This window comes from Nelumbo nucifera, chromosome 3 (genome assembly GCF_055504915.1).
Source record: "Nelumbo nucifera cultivar China Antique chromosome 3, China Antique-T2T, whole genome shotgun sequence".
Classification (NCBI taxonomy): Eukaryota; Viridiplantae; Streptophyta; class Magnoliopsida; order Proteales; family Nelumbonaceae; genus Nelumbo; species Nelumbo nucifera.
Window position 1 is genome coordinate 16,087,130 of NC_142651.1, and position 19,894 is coordinate 16,107,023.

The 19,894-nt window shown below is 39.6% G+C and overlaps 1 protein-coding gene across 3 annotated transcripts in view; it reads left to right on the forward strand.

Annotated features, from left to right (window-relative positions):
- The first annotated feature begins 4,759 nt into the window (after window positions 1-4,759).
- Window positions 4,760-19,894, forward strand: part of LOC104598288 (hyperosmolality-gated Ca2+ permeable channel 2.3-like) — a 93,462-nt gene continuing 78,327 nt past the window's right edge. Inside the window, exon 1 of one of the 3 annotated variants that reach the window (XR_016084056.1) lies at window positions 4,760-4,972. The gene's annotated coding sequence lies outside the window, so the exon portion shown is untranslated. The remainder of the gene's footprint in view (window positions 4,973-19,894) is intronic. The other 2 variants (XR_016084057.1, XM_010260280.3) reach the window with 2 other exon arrangements.

Below are 19,894 nucleotides of genomic sequence, written 5' to 3' on the forward strand. Positions count from 1 at the left end.
AATAGTACGTGGCACCAGCAGTGTGGCATCATATGAAGCGTTGGATAATATAGACCAATGCTAAAAACGGTTATATAGCACTAGTACCAAAATAAAATCAGTGTTGTTTCCCTAGAAAATACCCTATGTGGCAGCATTGATGTCAAATAAAAAAAGGAGCAGTTTTCTAAAAAAAACGGTGCAACAGACCCTTATCCATACACCGTTTTCTCAGAAAGTGGCTCTGAAGCAACGACAGCATCGATGCCAAACACGTACTATATTAGAATCTGCACAGTCAAACTCAGATTGCAATCAAACGGTATGAATAATGTTCTTCCCCAATAATTAGGTAGCTATATATATGTATGTATATGTATAATTTGCCATTCCTCCTATTTTTTATATTTTATTTGGATTTCTCTGATTCTCTCCCATATCATGCCCAATGTACACCCAGAAAAGGTCAGCACAAGCTATCATTTCTTCATGTATATGTATGCGAGTTCCATCATCTTGGGTTTCAACTTTCAAGCATCATTTATATATAATTGATGAAAATTTGAATCATCACCCACACTTTTATGTTCCAGCACCTTAATGTTTTGGTATTTAGTACCCGTCTGGGAGGACTTTCATGCCGCAATTTCTGGTGTTACACGAGTCAGCTCCGTGAAGCTTATTTGATAAAAATCTAGAAAGTTGAAAATAGACTTATATGATAATTTTCAGAATTGACTTTCCGATGAAGCTATCTCAAATATAACTTTTCCGAAGCAGTTCAATCAATGCAACACAATCAATACAGAGGACCTCCCAAACGGGCCTTGGTGAAATAGTGCCAGATGCACCAGTAGTTCATTGAGTAGCCCCTATACTGCTGCTATGACTCAGTTACACTATAGTGTTGGTTTTTCTTCAACCTGAACATGATGTGGGCCATTTTGTTCATCTAATCCAAAAATGACCCATTACCTGGTCGTGTTCATCAACCTGACCGCCTGACCCATTGACATTCCTACCCAAGTCTCCACTACAACTACTAGGATGGTGTTCGATTCACGTTATTTTTGTGTTTTATCTTAACTCTAATACACACCTCAGTGTATAGGTGATTTTTGATGTAGTCCTTTGTTTTACAACCAACAATATGTGGCTCCACAACTTATTTTTCATGTTCTCACACCACACTTTTGGTACGATTGGGGATGACATTACACCTTAATTAACATGGAAACCACTATCAAAGAGTGGTGCATTCCTTCAGAACCTCTAATTTCAGACACATTATGATGGGACTCATGGTTTGAAATGCACTGGACTGGATCTATTGGGGATGACATTACACAACACTCCTAGGTGTCTATTTACATATACAAAAAGATAAGTATGAAAGAGAGCATTAATCTTCAGACTTGGCTTAATTAGTACCAGAATTCAAGAGGTTACACTTAGCTGCTGGAGCTGTTTCAAGACCACATATCAAGGCTCAAGTTTCTGCATCATAACTTTCAATCGCCTATCATGGGGCTCCTAGCAATGGTTGTGTTAATGGAGCATTGGATGATGAAAGTTAGTCCTCCCGTGCTTTTTTTTGGATAAAAACAAGTCCTCCCGTACTTGTGGCAAGATCATACGAAACGTCAATGTAAAACTTAGAATAATCTGATGAACCTGCAGCATTGAAAGATTGTGTTGCTGGATCCTAGAATTATTAATAACACCAGCTTGGAGATGGCTTAATGCCTTTTTTTTGGTATCATGTTACATTACAGGGGGGACAAGGGGGTGGGGAAGATAACTTGCTGCTTTGTGTAAGGTATCAGACATTGTTTCATTCTGAAAGTTTGATATAAACTGTACGGGATACTTTAATGCACTCGTGTGTTTGGTTTCATTGGCATTTATTGATAGGGTATTTATCAGATAAAGGTTTATTGGAGACAAGTGGCCATCTTACTGGTGTCTATGAATTAAAAATTATAATTGGTAAGGACCATCTTATGCATGCCCTACTCATACGTACCACAGTTGAGTTCAAACCAGTCCCCCACAACGTCCCACAGCACATCTCCGCTGTGTATTGAGAACATCTCTTGATGATGACATCATCATTTCTGGTATTATAGATGTTCCCAATACATGGCGAGGATGTGCTATGGGATGTTGTCGGGGGCAATCTTGGGGCTGATTTGATCTCACCACAGTTGACTTATTAATTTGGCTGCCCTAAGCATTTAGTCAGGATGGAAAAAATAAACCAAAAAAGGATAAATTGCTGAAACCTTTTGAAGTTTGGTAATTTCAATTACCTCCCATAAAGTGATGAACTTTTTGATACAGTTGCAAGAAGATCTCCTCTATTAGAGTTCTCTAACAAAAGGCATCATAATGTCCAAGATACCCATGAAATCACTATTGAGGTTGGTTTCTATAGGACAAAACAAAGCAACCTTTTATAAATAACAAGAAACTAGAAATTTTAAAGTTGCAACTTTTCCTTTGAGTGATTGTTATGAAGGGAAATTTTGAAAAATAAATCAATTTCAGAAAGGAGATTGGAAGGGTTTGTGCTAGAGATTTATATTAAGAAGATAAAATTTGAAAACTAAACATTTTGATCAAAAGTAACTGCATTGGTATTTTGGACATGAATAAAGTTAATTACTTTGTATGATTCAACGAGCACAGTCTCATGAAGTCCGGACCATGTTCATCATTTGTTGTTTCACAATTGGATTTCGCATATGCTGTTATCATCTCAGTGTTGAGTTTTAGAATCCAATTAGGCAAAATTTATGATGTGCCCACTGCACTTTAAATTAGGCAAAATTTATAATGCATCTACATGATAGTAAGTAGATCCTGTTAAACATGGAAGTACAAATATGAACCAATGAAAAATAAGCAAACTTTAATATACTTGACTGAGATCTGAATTATCATATTCGATCCTAAACTTGACACGATAATTGGATGTAGGTGCAGGTCTAAAGGTTCTATAATCCACTGTGGATGCGGATGCAGCCAAATCTGATCCATTTACAGCCCTATTAAAACCATACCATGTGGTTTTATTAAACTTACACTATAGTTTGCATTTTATTAAAACAACTCCTTTTATTTGCAACTATTTTACTCTATTGACCTTTTGTTAGATGAAGTGGAAAATGATAATTTTGATCCTAATGTTTGCTCAAACAAATTTAATCAAAAGAAAATAAAATAAAATATCATTCTTTCTCTGGTAAAACACAAACAACCACTCCATTTGGTCAATTTTATTTGTTTATTTTTTTTTATTGTTCAAAGAAGAAAAATACAGCTACTTTTGGAACATTGTTCTCTCTTCTTCTTCATTCTACTGAAACCAAACATTGATCTTTCTGAAAGTTTGATATGAAGTGTAAGGGGTACTTTGAAATAAACAACTATACACTCATCTAGGGGTGTCAATGAATTGGATTTGGGTTAGGCCTTATCTGAATCAGAGCCAATTTGAATGGGAATTAGACCAGTCCAAACTCCAGCCTTAATGGTCCAAAGTACTTATTGGATTGGACTTGGTTCATTTTAATAAATTTATATTGGACTAGGTTGAGTTAAACCAATATCTAGTATATTCATTGATAGAAGATAAGAGTAGTGTTGTCAAAATGTCAATGGACTAGGTTTGGATTTGATGCTATCTGAATTAAAACCAATTTGAATATGTTGGATGGTTGATTGAATTGGACCAGTCCAGTTCAAAATATTTATCAGATTGGATTGGACCTGATCCATCTATAATAGATTAATATTGGACCGGATCAGGTTGAACCAATATCCGGTCCATTAACAGCCCTACACCTATACCCTTAAACCTTTTTTACTCAGTTTATGTAATCACATGAACAATTTAGATGGTAATACAAATGATTCCTAACCAGTTGGTAAACAAATGGTTCCTAATCAAATGTAGATTAACTAAATTGGTTGTATATGAGATGTTTTAATAGTTCTGAAACTAGAAAGGGCATTTTAATAAATGAGCCTTAGGGTCCATTTGGTGTGTAGGGATAAGGGTCCGAAATCAAAATTAGAATGGACCAACTATTTGGTTTGACATAATGAAAATCTCATTCCTATTTCTGGTGGAATGGCATTTCTATATTTGAGAAAATGACATTCCCTCTCCCTCATCAGAGAATTAGAGTCCATTCAAATTAATTCTGATTCTCATTCCGATTCCATATGCACCAAACGGTTTAAGGGAAAAATCATTCCGCTGAAGAATTTGAGTCCAATTCTAACTGTAAACGAAACGGATCCTTAATTTTTTTGGGTTTTTATTGTTCAGTCCACCCAATAAATTTGCCAATCGTACAGAAATAAATCTAATCGTAGATGGATGTCAAATTTACAAGCAGAATGCTGTTTATAAGGGAATAGGAGAGAGCTGTATGTCAGATTTATGAGGTGGAGTGCAGCCTATTAATCCCTAATTTTTTATTCTTCTTAGTTCTTAGAGTCAAACGTAGGAATATCCAATGAAAGCGCGCCACTGGATCATCACTTACTCCATCGAGTTATGCATTGCAGCGTTAAATCCGCCACGTGTATGCATTAGCAAGTGTTGTCCTTTAGCGACTGACGGTTAGTTGGGACTTTGGTCTTTGGAATTGGAACTTGGAAGAGAAGCATCCCCATATCGGTTGACATGACTAACGAAGCATCCCTGGTCGAACTAGCTATATATTGTCCGTTTGGACTTTGGACGAAAGCGATTTGCCGAAAATCTCCCTGTTTCTTGAACAAATCAATATCGAACGTAATTCCATTAAGGGCATTTCTAGTAATTTCATCATAGGCCTTGGCCAGAAGCCAGAACTCGATTTCGTTAACGTACTTTCCACCTACCTTACATAAACAGGCAACTGTCCTAATTCAGCAACTGGTTGCCGTGAATTGTGATTTTGAGTTGGTTGCTTCCTTCTACTGTAGAGCAAACGAGGTTCGATCTTTCCCTCCATTTTTCAGATAATCTATTTATATTTCAGTAGAGTTCGTTTGCTTGATTGGAATTCTTTCTATTGGATGGTGTTTGCATTTCTTTTTCTTTAATTCGTTTCAATTGTTACGTCTCGCCTCTGAGCTAAATGTTATCGATCTTTGCTTCCATCCTTGAACTTTTCTATTTTTCCTTTTTACGACACTCAATTCTGAGGTTTAGTTAATTCAGAAAAGTAGGTTTCTTTTTAAGTACTTCGACTCTGAGTTTTGATCGGACTGGTCTCTACGATCGGACTGGTCTCGACTCTGAGTTTCTGCTCTCGGATTGTTTATCCACTTCTTTTTTAATTAGTTCCTCATCCATCAAGTTTGTATCTGGCGCCAAAGACTACATGTGCTGTCGAACACTCTTACTTGTGATTTTTTTTTTTTTTTTTTAAGTAGAAGAACAACTGAGCAAATGCCAGGAAGAATGGAGAAATTACTTAACTTGAAAAACCTCCAAAGGTTTTCCGAGCAATTTCCATTAAAAACTAATCTGTTTTTAATAGATCGTTTAAAAGAGAGGATGTTTTGACAAACTATGGAAGCAATATGGAACTATCAGATTGGGACCTCCTCTGCAATTAATTTCAGTGCATAAGATGTATAAAGTGTGTAAGATGGAGAAAGAATGCAAAGAACATGTAGTCATGTTGGATGGTGATGAGAGATATTAAGGCTTGTTGTGACGTTGATATGATAGGTACTCTCATGGTTGCTGCATGAATGAGTCATTAGTTGGTGGATATATGCTGATTCCCCCTATCAGATGACTCAGACTGGTGTCTATGATCAACTTATGTGAATCTGTGGCACGAATAGGTCACGGTAGTGGTGGACAGGGATGATGCTAAACAATTGTATCTGAAAGGTTACTTTTGACCCCTGGTTCGAAGAAAGATACATATACTGTCAACTAAGGGAGCGTTTGGCTTATAGGGAGATTGATGTATAGCTTGGAAGTGAGAATATTATTGCAACGAGGATCTCTAAATTGTCAGTTATGGTGATAAAAAATTTTTGATGAACCAAATCCGGTTTTGATAAATCTAGCAAACACAGCATGAAGTGATGGAAGTGAGAGCTCCATGTGGCTGGTTTGGATGATACTTGTCACTTTTTGATTCAGTTGCAATGGTGAATCAATGAGGGAATATCAGCACAAAATTACTTGATTAACTGTGACTATATTTGGGTTAAATTTGCCACTAGATCTGTCTGGGGCCAAATATTTTATGAAAATGAAACTCTTGAAGCTTTTCCTTACCACTTCACAATTAATGCTCTGTCTTTCCCATCCTTTTTTCTATAAAAAGGATGGTAAGAAGTATCATAAGAGGAAAAAGATAAGGTAATGCCAAGGAGGATATTAAAGCCAAAAATTACCTTTTTGCTTTTTATAATTCTATTGTTTAGCCTTCTAATTGTTCTCTGAGAACCTTAGTTTCTTGTTAAGCCTAAATGTGAACTTTGGCATAACCACATAAATAGCACTGCATAAAAAAGAAAGAGCTTTGAGAAGTTTGGTGCATCAATGGAACATGAGATTTCATAGTGGCACTTAAGCATCTTGGTCTTCTTCTTGGAGGTAGCCCCAGGTAAATAAAGTTCTGCAATGTAGTGATAAAAAATATTTTCTGAAGAATGGCTTTGTGCAAACGTCAATTTTGGTGTGTTAGAATGTTAGAGTGATGTTCGGCTGATAAGAGTTCTTATTAGCCCATTCTTATGTTTAACTTATCTTGTAACTGGGCTTGTGTTAATGGGCCTAATCCTGTTTAATGATTTAAGTCATCTGGTGTCCCATCACTAATCAGGGGCATCCCAGTAATTTCTTGTACCTTGTACTATATTCATCTATAAATAAAGGACTGGTCGACTGGCTAGTACAGTTCGACATTCTCTTCAGTTCTGTGGTTCTCTTCTCTTCCTTGCTACTTCAAGTATAGCTCTTCAGATTACATGGTATCAGAGCATTAGCTCCTTCCTGGTTTCAGCAGGCGCACTCTCTTCTCTTGCTGTCTTTTCATCTTCTCTCTTCCTTTTCTGGGTTGCTGCAGTGAAGACCTAGGAGTGTAAGAGAGTAAAGCAAGTTCGAACCTAGGGTTTCCCTTGGTTGTAGGACTTAAGGGAAGTAAGACCCAGAAGTAGATGTCCTACTAGATTATCTCCAGCAAATAGTAGCTATTGGGCTACTAAGAGAGGTCTGTATAGGACAGACCTAGTTGAGGACTGATTTCAGCAGTCCTAGCACTAGCCGAAAGGGGGAGAGCTTCCTCTACAGTTGCAGCTTCGTGCTCTAGCAAGACTTGCGCAGGACAAGTGGTAAAGACTTAGCCTTCTCTACAGTTGCAGCTTCGTGCCCCAGCAAGACTTGGGCAGAACTGTGGTAACTTCAGTTACAGATTTTCTTCAGGTCGGTTATCAATCCTACTTTGTGAACTTCAGTTGCTGCACTGCACAGTTACTTCAGGTCGCAGAACAAGCCCTAACTGAAGTAACTTCAGTTACTAGCACTGTGAACTGGTTCAGTTACAGCCCCTTACTTGCTACTTTGGCCAGTCCTAAACAGCACTGCCCAGTACCCGAACTGTGAACACTTCTACCAGCACTGTGAACACTATGACCACTTCGGCCAGTCCTAAACAGAACCACCTATAGCACTGTGAACAACTCTTGGACTGAAGTCAGGATGTCCTCACTATCCGGTGAAGTTTCCTCTAGAGATAACAGACCTGTTACAAGGTCCTCAAACCTGGAAAACCCTAATCTGCACAGCTTGCAGATTACAAGTGTGCTGCTAGATGAGTATAACTTCAGAGAGTGGTCTGTCTCAGCAATGCTGTTCATTACCTCTCGTGAGCTCACAGGCTATTTGGATGGAGACAAGAAACAACCAGAAATTGGCAGTCCTGAATACACCGTGTGGCGCAAGGAAAATGCCACAGTCATGTCTTGGTTGCTGGCCTTTATGACTCCTAGGGTGGCCAGAACTGTTCATCACTTCCCCACAACTGCAAAAATTTGGGAGAAAGTATCTAAGACATATGGCCAGAAAAAGAACAATGCTAGAATCTACAGGCTGAACCAAGACATTGCAGCCCTAAGGCAAGGAGACATGTCCGTGGCAACCTACTTTGCAACACTGGAAGGCCTCTGGGAAGAGCTTGACCACCATTTGATTTTGGATTGGGAAAATGCTAATGATAAGGGGAGGCATGATAAGCAGATTGAGGAGGGCAGAGCCTTCAAGTTTCTGGTGGGTCTTGACCCTGTATATGAAGGTATAAGGTCACAGATTCTAGGGAGAGATGAATTACCTGAGCTTCACCATGTCTACTACCTGGTGAGGAGTGAAGAAGTAAGGAGAAAGGAGATGCAAGTTGACTCCCAGACACAGTCAACAGAACTACCTGGAGAACATTCAGCCTTAGTCTCCACTAAGGGGAATAGATTTTCAAACAAGAAGTCCCTCAAGTGTACACATTGTGGTGGTGAGAAACACCCAAAGGAGAAATGTTGGGTCTTGTACCTTCATCTGAAGCCAGCTGCTCTGAGAAAGGACAAAAGGCAACATAAGGGCTACACAACAAGTGGGAATCTTGCCACCAACAACAGTAGTGACAACTCACAGAGTATTCAGACAGTGTTATCTTCCACCGCAAGGCAGGCTGCCGACTCCTCTGGACCAAGTACTTCGGGCTTCACAGCTAGTGAGGTAGAGGTTCTCAGCCGGGCATTAGCCCGTCTGAAGAACAATTCTTTAGCTTCCACCTCTCTTGCCAAATCAGGTACAACCTCTTCATTTAGTGCATCTAGTTCCATTAATTCTACATCTTGGGTGATTGATTCCGGAGCCATTGACCATATGACACATATGTCCTCCTTATTCTCTACATATCATTTGTTGTTTGGCCAGGATAAGATGAGAGTAGCTGACGGGTCCCTCTCCACCATCTCTGGAAAGGGGGTGGTTGACCTAAGCAAGGATCTCTCTCTTAAATCAGTCCTACATGTTCCTAGTCTTACCTCAAATCTGTTGTCTGTTTCAAAGCTTATGAAAAACTTGAACTGCAGTATAACTTTCTTTCCTTCTCATTGTGTCTTCCAGGACAGATTGACGAGGAGAACGATTGGGAGTGGTCATGAATATGGGGGCCTCTACTATTTTGATGAAGATGTCAGCTCAGCCTTGCAAGCTTCTACTACTAGTCCGGAAAGTGTGGAGTCAATAGCTAAGCTGCACTTGTGGCATGCTAGGCTAGGTCATTTGTCCTTTTCTTCCTTAGCAATGTTGTTTCCCGAATTATGTAAGGGCATTCCGAGTCAGAGTTTAATTTGTGATGTGTGTCAAATGTGAAAACAATGTAGATCAATGTATCCAATTTCTAGTAATGAAATTCAAGCCCCTTTTGATTTGGTTCATTCCGATGTTTGGGGTCCTTCACCCATTGTTTCCATTGATGGCTTTCGTCACTTTATCAGTTTTATTGACCATTATTCTCGGTGCACTTGGATTTATCTGTTGAAAGGACGTGAAGAAGTTCCCCGGATAACTATGATGTTTTGCAAGATGGTTGAAACACAATTTGATAAAAAGATCAAGCAATTCCGTTCAGACAATGCAGCTGAATACTTTGAAAGATCCCTGAACTCATTCATGGAAGATGCAGGCATGTTACACCAATCATCATGTGCTTACACCCCTCATCAAAATGGGGTTGCTGAGCGCAAGAACAGGCATCTATTGGAGACAGCTCGAGCCCTTCTTTTCCAGCACAATGTGCCCAAGCAATATTGGTCTCAAGCTGTTCTCACTGCATCATACCTGATAAATCGGATGCCATCTAAGGTACTGGGTATGAAGACCCCTTTCTCTATTTTGTGTCCCACTCTTCCAGAATTTCCTCTTCCCCCGCGGGTTCTTGGTTGTACATGCTTCGTCCATGTGAAGGATCCAAAGAAGACCAAACTGGATCCTAAGGCTACAAAGGGAATATTTTTGGGGTACTCTCCTACGCAGAAGGGGTATAAGTGTTATGATCCTATCTCCAAGAAAAAATATGTCACCAGGGATGTAGTCTTTTTTGAGTCTCAACCCTATTTCCAGTCTTCACAGAATCCTCTTCAGGGGGAGAGTAGTGGGTTGGAAGAGGATTCTCATTCTCCCTTCTTTTTTGTTCCCATTTCATCACCTTCCACTACTACTAGCTGTAACATTCCGGGTCAACCTAGTGAGACTTCCACTGTGCCAGTTACTTCTCCAGATTCGGCTGATGCTTCTGAAGGTTCCAGTAAACAAGAGAAAGAGATACTTACATACAGTAGAAGGAAGAAGGCCCCTCAACCTCATGATTGCAACCAGTTGAACTCAGATCAATCTGTCTCTGCAATCCAAGGTAAGTCTGACTCACTCAATTCAGATTTGGATCTTCCTATTGCTCTCCGTAAGCCTGTTCGTTCTTGTACCACTCGGCATCCCATAGCCGATTATGTTTCTTACTCACACTTATCCCCTGCCTATCATTCCTTTGTGTCTGCTCTTTCCTCTGTATGTGTCCCTTCCAGGTATTCAGAGGCGGCATCTGATCCAAGGTGGAAAGAAGCCATGAATGAGGAGATGAAAGCCTTAATGAAAGCAAGGACATGGGAATTGGTGGACCTGCCAGAGGGGAAAGGCACTGTTGGGTGCAAGTGGGTATTCATTTTAAAGCACAAGGAAGATGGATCAATTGAGAGGTACAAGGCCAGACTTGTGGCAAAGGGATTTACACAAAAGGAAGAAATTGACTACAAGGAAACGTTTGCCCCAGTAGCAAAGCTCAACACAATCAGGGTTCTACTGTCACTAGCAGCAAAATTCTCTTGGGAACTTCATCAGCTGAATGTGAAGAATGCCTTCCTAAATGGTGATCTTCATGAAGAGGTATTCATGGAACCCCCACCTGGATATGATGTTGGAAAGAAGGTATGTAAACTAAGGAAAGCATTATATGGTTTGAAGCAATCTCCCCGAGCATGGTTTGAGAGACTTTGTTTGGCCATGAAGAAAGTAGGGTACACTCAGAGCGGTGCAGATCATACATTGTTTACAAGGAGACAGGATGACAAACTTACAGCACTCATTGTGTATGTGGATGATATGGTGATTACTGGAAATGATGTGAAAGAGATGAAGAGGCTAAAGGAGTTCTTAGCTTCAGAATTTGAGATCAAAGACCTGGGAAATCTGAGATACTTTCTTGGAATTGAAGTTGCTAGATCAAGAGAAGGAATCTACATATGTCAAAGAAAGTATGTGCTAGATCTCCTAGAGGAAACAGACATGATGGGGTGCAGGCCAGCAGACACTCCAATAGAACCAAGCCATGGATTACAAGAATCAATGGGTGAGGAATATTGTGATAAGGAAAGGTACCAAAAGTTGGTAGGAAAACTGATATACTTATCCCTTACTCGGCCAGACATTGCCTATGCAGTGAATGTTGTCAGTCAATTCATGCACTCACCAAAGACCTCTCATATGAGAGCAGTGGAAAGAATCCTCAGATACTTGAAGACTTGCCCAGGGAAAGGAATTCTATTCAGAAAAAACAGCAGACTTGAAATTGAAGCCTACACTGATGCTGATTGGGCTGGATCTGTTGGAGACAGAAAATCAACCTCAGGTTACTGTACATTCTTGGGAGGAAACCTAGTCACATAGCGCAGTAAGAAGCAGAATGTTGTGGCTAGATCAAGTGCAGAAGCAGAATATCGGGCTATGGCACACGGGGTTGCTGAACTCTTATGGCTTAAGACTCTCCTTAATGAGCTTGGTATCAAGACCGAGGGTCCTCTCAAGTTGTATTGTGATAATAAAGCTGCTATCAACATTGCCAACAATCCTGTGCAGCATGACAGGACAAAACATATTGAAATTGATCGACACTTTGTCAGAGAGAGAATTATTTCAGGAGAACTCTGTGTGCCTTATACTCCATCAGAGATGCAGATTGCAGATGTATTAACTAAAGGGCTGGCATCAACGAAGTTCAGGGACATACTTGGCAAGCTAAACATGATTGATATCCATGCTTAGCTTGAGGGGGAGTGTTAGAATGTTAGAGTGATGTTCGGCTGATAAGAGTTCTTATTAGCCCATTCTTATGTTTAACTTATCTTGTAACTGGGCTTGTGTTAATGGGCCTAATCCTGTTTAATGATTTAAGTCATCTGGGTGTCCCATCACTAATCAGGGGCATCCCAGTAATTTCTTGTACCTTGTACTATATTCATCTATAAATAAAGGACTGGTCGACTGGCTAGTACAGTTCGACATTCTCTTCAGTTCTGTGGTTCTCTTCTCTTCCTTGCTACTTCAAGTATAGCTCTTCAGATTACATGGTGGAAGAATCACACTAATCAAATCCACCTTTTATAATCTCCCAATTACTTTTTCTTGGTTTATAAGGCAGCAAGTAAAGGTCATCAAGAGTTGAATAAGTCATAAGGGAGGAAACCTGTGAATACAAAAGAGATATTACCTCCACAATTGGGGGATCATCTATAGAAATCAAGAGAATGAGGGCTTATGCATAAGAAGGATGTGAGATATAAATTCCTCTCACCTAAGGAAATGGCTACAAAGATTATGTAGAGAGAATAACAACTTGTTGCATGTGTCTTTAGCAGCAAGTATGGCTTGAGAGTGATGGTTGGGATGGTGGACCTAGTAATTGGAGTCATCTTGGCATGCATGTGGGAATCCATGTCAGCTATTCTCTCTACTTTTTTTTTTTTTCTTTCAAAGTATGATGTCACGTGGTACTTGGGAGATTGGATAGATTTTGGAAAGACATGTGGTGGGGGTGATACCCCACCATACTACATGTTTCCTCATTCTTGTCCCTCTCTCAACTCAAAGGTTTATCTTTTCCATTGAATCCTTCCCCCAGTCTACCTATCGAAAATAAAAAAGAAAGAAAAAAATTCTCTTAGTCCTGTTTACCATGGAATTCAAGGTTCAAGAAATGCTTGAGGGACCATACAGTCTTGATTTTATTGCCCTCATTGAATTACTCAAGGGTATTCATTGATCTTGGTTGAATTGATTCTTAGGGGTGCAAGTTGGGTACGTGTGGGGGGGGGGGGGGCACTCAAAATTTAAAAAATGCTCAACCCAAGCCCACCTGAGTTGCAGCCCTGTTGATTCTTTGTTTGAGGTTCTGATCCAAAGGGAAATTCCTGTTGGGATATGTGGCTTGACTTCAAAGTCATGCACATTCAGATATTTTTTTACTAAGTAGTTTCCTAGTTAGAAACTGTTGAGTTGGTTCTAGTTGTTTTTATTCTTATTTTAAGTTATTTAGTTAGGAAGTTGTTGGGCTTTAGGCCCATTAGTTTATGTTTTTAAGTTGTGACTGTTCAGCTACATTAGTAGCCACCCTACTAAGGGCATCCTTGTAATATCTCATCCTTTAAGTTAAGTATAAATTATAATGAGGGGTTGGCGGCTAGGGTTAATCTAAGAATCCTGGTTGACTTTCTACTCTTTTCTCCTCTTCTTTTCTTCTCTACTGCTGAAATCTTCATCTTCCTCCTCTTTCCCTTCACAAGGAATTCAACTAAATCTGCAATTAGTGATTTTTACTGAAACCAATACTTCTTTGGAGTTTTCCTAAGAGAGACTTTTTTTCCTTTCTTGATAGTAAAGATAAATTTTCATTAAAAGAAAATGGAAACAATATTACAACTAAATGAAGAGCTTTCACCAGAAAATTGATAGGCCCCAATTAACCTTACGTATGCCAGGAAGAGGAAAGGTCAACAATCAGCTGAGGGGAAATAATTGAACAATTAATCACATGAGGGCATTTATAGCTGGAGGGAATAGGGAGAGTCTTGGGGCATTTATAGCTATGTCAGTTATGAAAAAAGAAGAGTTTTTGGGCATTTATAACTAGGCCAGCTGGGCATTTATAGAGGGAGTCAGTTATGCTATCAGAAGAGTATAAGAAGGGGCTTTGGGGGATAGGGGGTGGTATGTTTTTCTTTGAGTAAAGAATATTGTGAGTGTTTGGGAGAGCCGGCGGTCTCTCGAAGAACCGACCAACTGTTAATGTTTTTTGCTGAATGAATACTAGTCTCTTTTGTTGATGTTCGAGTGTGTGAACGCTGCTGTAAGTTTGTGAACTGTGTGTCAAATTTCTGGGTCATATCAGTGGTATCAGAGCACGTCTTTCCTCGGCCATGGTGACAGCTAAGGAAGTGGCATCGCAGGTGGATCGAAGAACGCCTGTCTTCTCTGCATTCTGGATTTCGTTTGGAGATGGATGGCTTACGCAATGAGTTTCAGCGACTCGATCCAGATAAGGTAGCAGCTGGACTTTTGAAGATCTCGTCTCTGGAAAGCTCGGTACAATCTCTGGAAGGAAGCGTTCAAGATCTGGTGAGACGTTTTGATCTGTTGCTTCAGCAACAGGCCTATTCAGCTCCTTTGTCTACAACTGACATTGCTCCTCCTTTAGTCGCATTGAGTCGTGCGGCTGACAAAGGGAAGAGTGCAGCTTTCCTGACGTCTTCTTCAATATCATTCCCGGAACATACTTCTGATTCACTTCCTCGGAAGTTGGAGTTACCTATCTTTGATGGGGAAAATCCAGACGGTTGGCTTTTTCACGTGGAGTGCTATTTTGAGATTAATGGCTTGTTTTCGGTGGAGCGTCTGCGAGCTGCAGTTGTTTGTTTAGAGGGCGATGCATTGGTGTGGTATTCTTGGGAGCCTTTTGACTTACTTCGAGACCAGTTTCCTCATTTTAACCTTGAGGACAAGGTTAGACTTTGGGCGGCGGGTAATGATAAGCCCCAATTAACCTTATGTATGCCAGGAAGAGGAAAGGTCAACAATCAGCTAAGGGAGGAAAATAATTGAACAATTAATCACATGAGGGCATTTATAGCTGGAGGGAATAAGGAGAGTCTTGGGGCATTTATAGCTATGTCAGTTATGAAAAAAGAAGAGTTTTTGGGCATTTATAACTAGGCCAGCTGGGCATTTATAGAGGGAGTCAGTTATGCTATCATAAGAGTATAAGAAGGGGCTTTGGGGGATAGGGGGTGGTATGTTTTTCTTTGAGTAAAGAATATTGTGAGTGTTTGGGAGAGCCAGCGGTCTCTCGAAGAACCGACCAACTGTTAATGTTTTCTGCTGAATGAATACTAGTCTCTTTGGTTGATGTTCGAGTGTGTGAACGCTGCTGTAAGTCTGTGAACTGCATGTCAAATTTCTGGGTCATATAAAAAATTCATAACTAAACTATCCAATTTTTGCGTTTTTCTTGTGAGACAAGGAATTTAGTCCTTGTACTTCTGTAAACATATTAATATACTATGTGCTACTGTTTTATTCCAAACTGATTGATTCCTCTTGACACCAAGAGAGGAAAATTTATGTGGCATTGTACCAGAGCTTTCTATTTTTAGAGTATTTGGTGTCAGGGAAACACTAGGATATTCAATAATAAGGAACAAGAGGATGGCACATTGGGTATTAATAAAGGAAGAATGGAGAGAGACCTCTGTGGATTCTATCACGAGGGGATGACCCTTGGTAGCTTATTATGTGCCCAAGAGACAGCAGGTGAGGTTAGATTTAATATCACCTGAACTGGGAAAACTGTAGTTGAGCTTTGAAGATGCTGTTTCAAGAATCCTGGCCTGTCAGGACTTCGAGGTGTATTTATACATCACTCAGATTCTGTAATACAAAATTACTCAGCAGCTGAGCAAAGGGTCTTTGTTGAGATTAGAACTTCTAACTTTCCTTCAAGGCCTCATACTAGCCCTTTTCCAAGGCTGGACAGGTCTGATAGTTGAAGGGGACTTTCAAGTTATATTAGGATGGTTTTCATCAAGGGAAGATGGTCCTTGGTCCTTGAGGCACTTGAAGGAAAGTTAAGATGAACATCTGGATCATAAGCAGTTTCATTGATGCTCTAGTGAGATCAGGGGTAACCAGAAAAGAACTTATTAGGGGGAATCCTGGCTGGGGTTGAATTTGTAAACTTGTTTGTTTAATTGGCTAAAGCTTTGTTGCTTTTGTGTGTTAGCTTTTAGCTGTATGAAGGGGTCTGCTTGGTGCCTCTAATAAGATCTCACAACTGTTGTTGCTGATAAAAAATAAAAAGGTTTCAAAGTGAGAGACTTTGAGTCCACCAATCTGGGTATTGGTGTTCCATATGGTTCCATATGATGAATTTTGGTTCATAGTGTTTGTGGTGTAGTGATCTTTTCATCAAACGAAGAATCATCTAAGGGTATCAGAAGAGTATTTATCATTATAAAGAATGTTTCTTTCAAGAAAAAATGTTCTTGGGAATAGAGTTGTTCTTTGACTTTTTTGGCTTTGGGATAACACCCTTGTATTCTTTTGCTTTAGTGATTTTATTTTATGATCCTTGTTTGTAGAGGCATGAATATAATTACCCTGCCTAACCATGCAAGGTCCTTGTGCTTCTCGTGGTTTTTTATTTCTGTCTATTTTATCTGTTTTTGTATTGCCATCAAACCAATGGTTATGATTCCAAACAACAACTCCCTTGTTCCTCTTTCTTTAAAGTTGTCAGTGGTAATATCTCTAACCACTCAGATTCCTGCCTTTAAGCTGTCTGATACAGATTCCTTCCATTGAAAAATTCATGCTTTTATTAAGAAGTGATGCATTTGAAAACTATTTGCCATGTGTGGGAACAAAGGTGGAAAGACTTGGATATTGCCCATATGTACAAGGCAAATGGGAAATCACTTAATCACACATCATTATACTTTTGCCACAAATATTTGAAATCACTTAATGCCACCTCTGGGTGCAAGTCCCCAAACTTGGATCCACTTTCTGACATTGTTTAAGAAGCAGTGGCCAGTGGGTTACTCCACCCAATTTGTCTGTACTTTCGTTTTCTTGGAGGTCAGATGGATTCTCAGTTCATGAAAGAATATCGTGGAACTTGTTGAAGCTTTTTGAAGGAGTTCACAACAGCATGTTTAGATGTCAATGGGATAGCATCATTTTTTGTGATGCTTAAATTTTTGTGGATATATTGTACAGATCACACTTACTGATACATCCTTCTGTAATCTATTTGTGAGGGAAGCTCTCCCTTTTTATAAACTTGGGAGCTGGCTATAGTCCAGCTCCAGTGGCCTATGGGAGTAGTTTAGAGGAGTGCAGCTGAACCAGAGATCTAATATTTGTGGATAGTTTATTTTAATTTAATTTTTTTAGGTTTTCTTGTGTTGTTTGTGAGGGTGGGCCTTGGCGCAATGGTTGGGTTGCTCCATTGCGACCTGGGTGACCATGGTTCAAATCTTGGAAACAGCCTCTGTGCATGTGCAGGGGTAAGGTTGTGTACATCTGTCCTTTCCCAAACCCCACATTGGCGGGAACCTCGTGTGCTGGGATGCCCTTTCTTATGTTGTTTGTCTCTTCAAGGTGGCCCATCCTTATCCTGGCGTTTGGGATTTTGGGTGCTCTGTACTCCCCTTTATCTTTTGCACAATAATTTATTTTATTGATACAAAAAACCTCAGCATCACTGGTGGGGGCATGAGTTTTTGGTGCATTTCACTAAAATATCTTATGGGCTTCTCTTGTTTATCTTGTTCATTTTGGAACTGCCCTAGCTTAATGCACTCTTTCTAGTGGATTTTCTTTTCTTTTATTTTTTTTCATTTTCTTTAATACTTTTCCTTTTAGTATTCCTACTCATTCATCTCATCATCTTATCACCCTTGAGCATGGGAAATATTTTCAGAGATTGGAAGATTTAGACTTTATTTGCAAGATCTATATTAGCTCTTCCAGGGTCTAATTTTCCTGATAACTGGGGTTTGAAGAATCTAAGTGCAAGTGGATCCTACTTTTGTGATTGGTTGTTTTTCTGTGTTGAAGGGCAATCTAAGGAGATTGTCCCATCTTATAGAGGGCTATACCATAACATCCAAACTGGCCAATGGTTGTTGGAATATGGATGTAAAGTAGACTCTGACTGCCCTTATACTTCTTTTGATGATGGTCTCTCTCTCTCTCTTGATTGTTAACTGTGCAGTGTTGTTAATATATTTAAAAAGAATGTAATAAAGTAAGTAGAAATCTGCTGGATTAAAAAGATATAAAAGAAAAGAGTGTTTTCTTGAAGAGAGAAGAAAGAAAGAAGAAGAAGAAGAAAAGAAGAAGGTGGATTCAAAACAGGTAACATCCATAGTGATAAATCTACTCCTCGACACAGGGTCATAACAACAATACCCCTTTTGGTTCTGAGCATACCCAAGGAAAATACATTTCTTGGCCTTAGGATCCAATTTCTTGCGATGGGGGCCAAGAATGTGAACAAAGAAAACACAACAAAAAACCCTCAGAGGTATGTGAAACATCTCTGCATCTGGAAAAAAAAGGCTGAATGGCACCTTAAACCCCAAAGTTCATGAAGGAACACAGTTAATCAAGTGCACTGCTGTAAGAACTGCATCTCCCCAGAATGGACAGGAATTGAAGCACATACCATAAGACTTCTTGCCACTTCCACAATGTGTCTATTTTTTCTCTCTGCTACTCCATTCTGTTGCGGTGTATATGCACAACTGCTCTGATGAATTATACTATGCTCCAAAAAATACATGGTCAAGTCCTTCTCAAAATACTCTCTGGCATTATCTGATCTGAAGGCCTTAGTTCTTACTCCAAATTGTGTGGGAACTATCTGATGAAACTATGTTACAAATTTAGGAACCTCATCATGGGATCTCATCAAATATATCCAAGAATACCGTGTATAATCATCCACAAACAGGAGAAAATAACGGTAGCCACCCATGGAAGGAATATGATATGGTCTCCATACATTAGTGTGAACAACACCAAAAGCAAATGCACTTCTTTTATTACTTGGTTTAAAGGAATGTCTACAATATTTTCCCAACTGACAAATCTTACACTCCAAGGTAGATAATTGGACAGACTCAAATAACTTTGGAAACAAAAATTTTTAAAAACCAAAAGAAAGATGCCCCAATTGATTATGCTAGAGCATAATCTGACTCACTGACTCTGATCCACTACTGCTGCTGCTACTAACATGGTGACTCTGATGTCTTGGAATCTCATCCAGAAAGTAGAATCCATTCACCTTATGACCACTCCCAATCATCTTCTTTGACTCCAGATCCTGCAAAACACAATTACTAGGAAGGAAAGTCATTGAACAATTCAAATTTTTTGTCAAAGAACTAACAAAAAGTAGGTTAGTATGAAGTCTAGGGACATGTAAGACAGAGGATAAAGTAATGTCATTGGTCACTCTAACTGTTCCCTTCCCAGCAATGGGAATGTGGGAACCATCTACTGTAGAGACTCTGTCTCTACCAGAGCACAACTGATAAGAACTGAAGAGGGTAGGGACATTAGTCATGTGCTCAGATGCTCCTGAGTCTATAATCCAGGGAGGTCCCTCCTTACCTGAAGTGGATGCAAGATTTGCAGTTGCATATGAACTACCAGTATGTGCCAAAAAAATGGTGTAGTTGGCTCCAACACTCTTTTGTCCATCTGAAAGGATAGAACTAATTGTATCTTTCTTACTCATAAGTTGTCCAAACCTTTCCAATTCTGTTCTCATTGCTGCTACTGCAATGGATTCCCAATCAATTTGGGAAAGAGGGGCTGAAGAGTCTCCTGTAGTGGCCACATTTGCATTTCCCTTATTGTTCTTGATTCGAGCAGGCATAAGATGTGGATGGAGCTTCCAACAAGTATCTTTGGTATGCTTAGGCTTCTTACAGTAATCACACACCAAGTCCTTATCCTCCCTTCTAGTCTCACTGCTCCCCCTGTCTCCATTCGGCT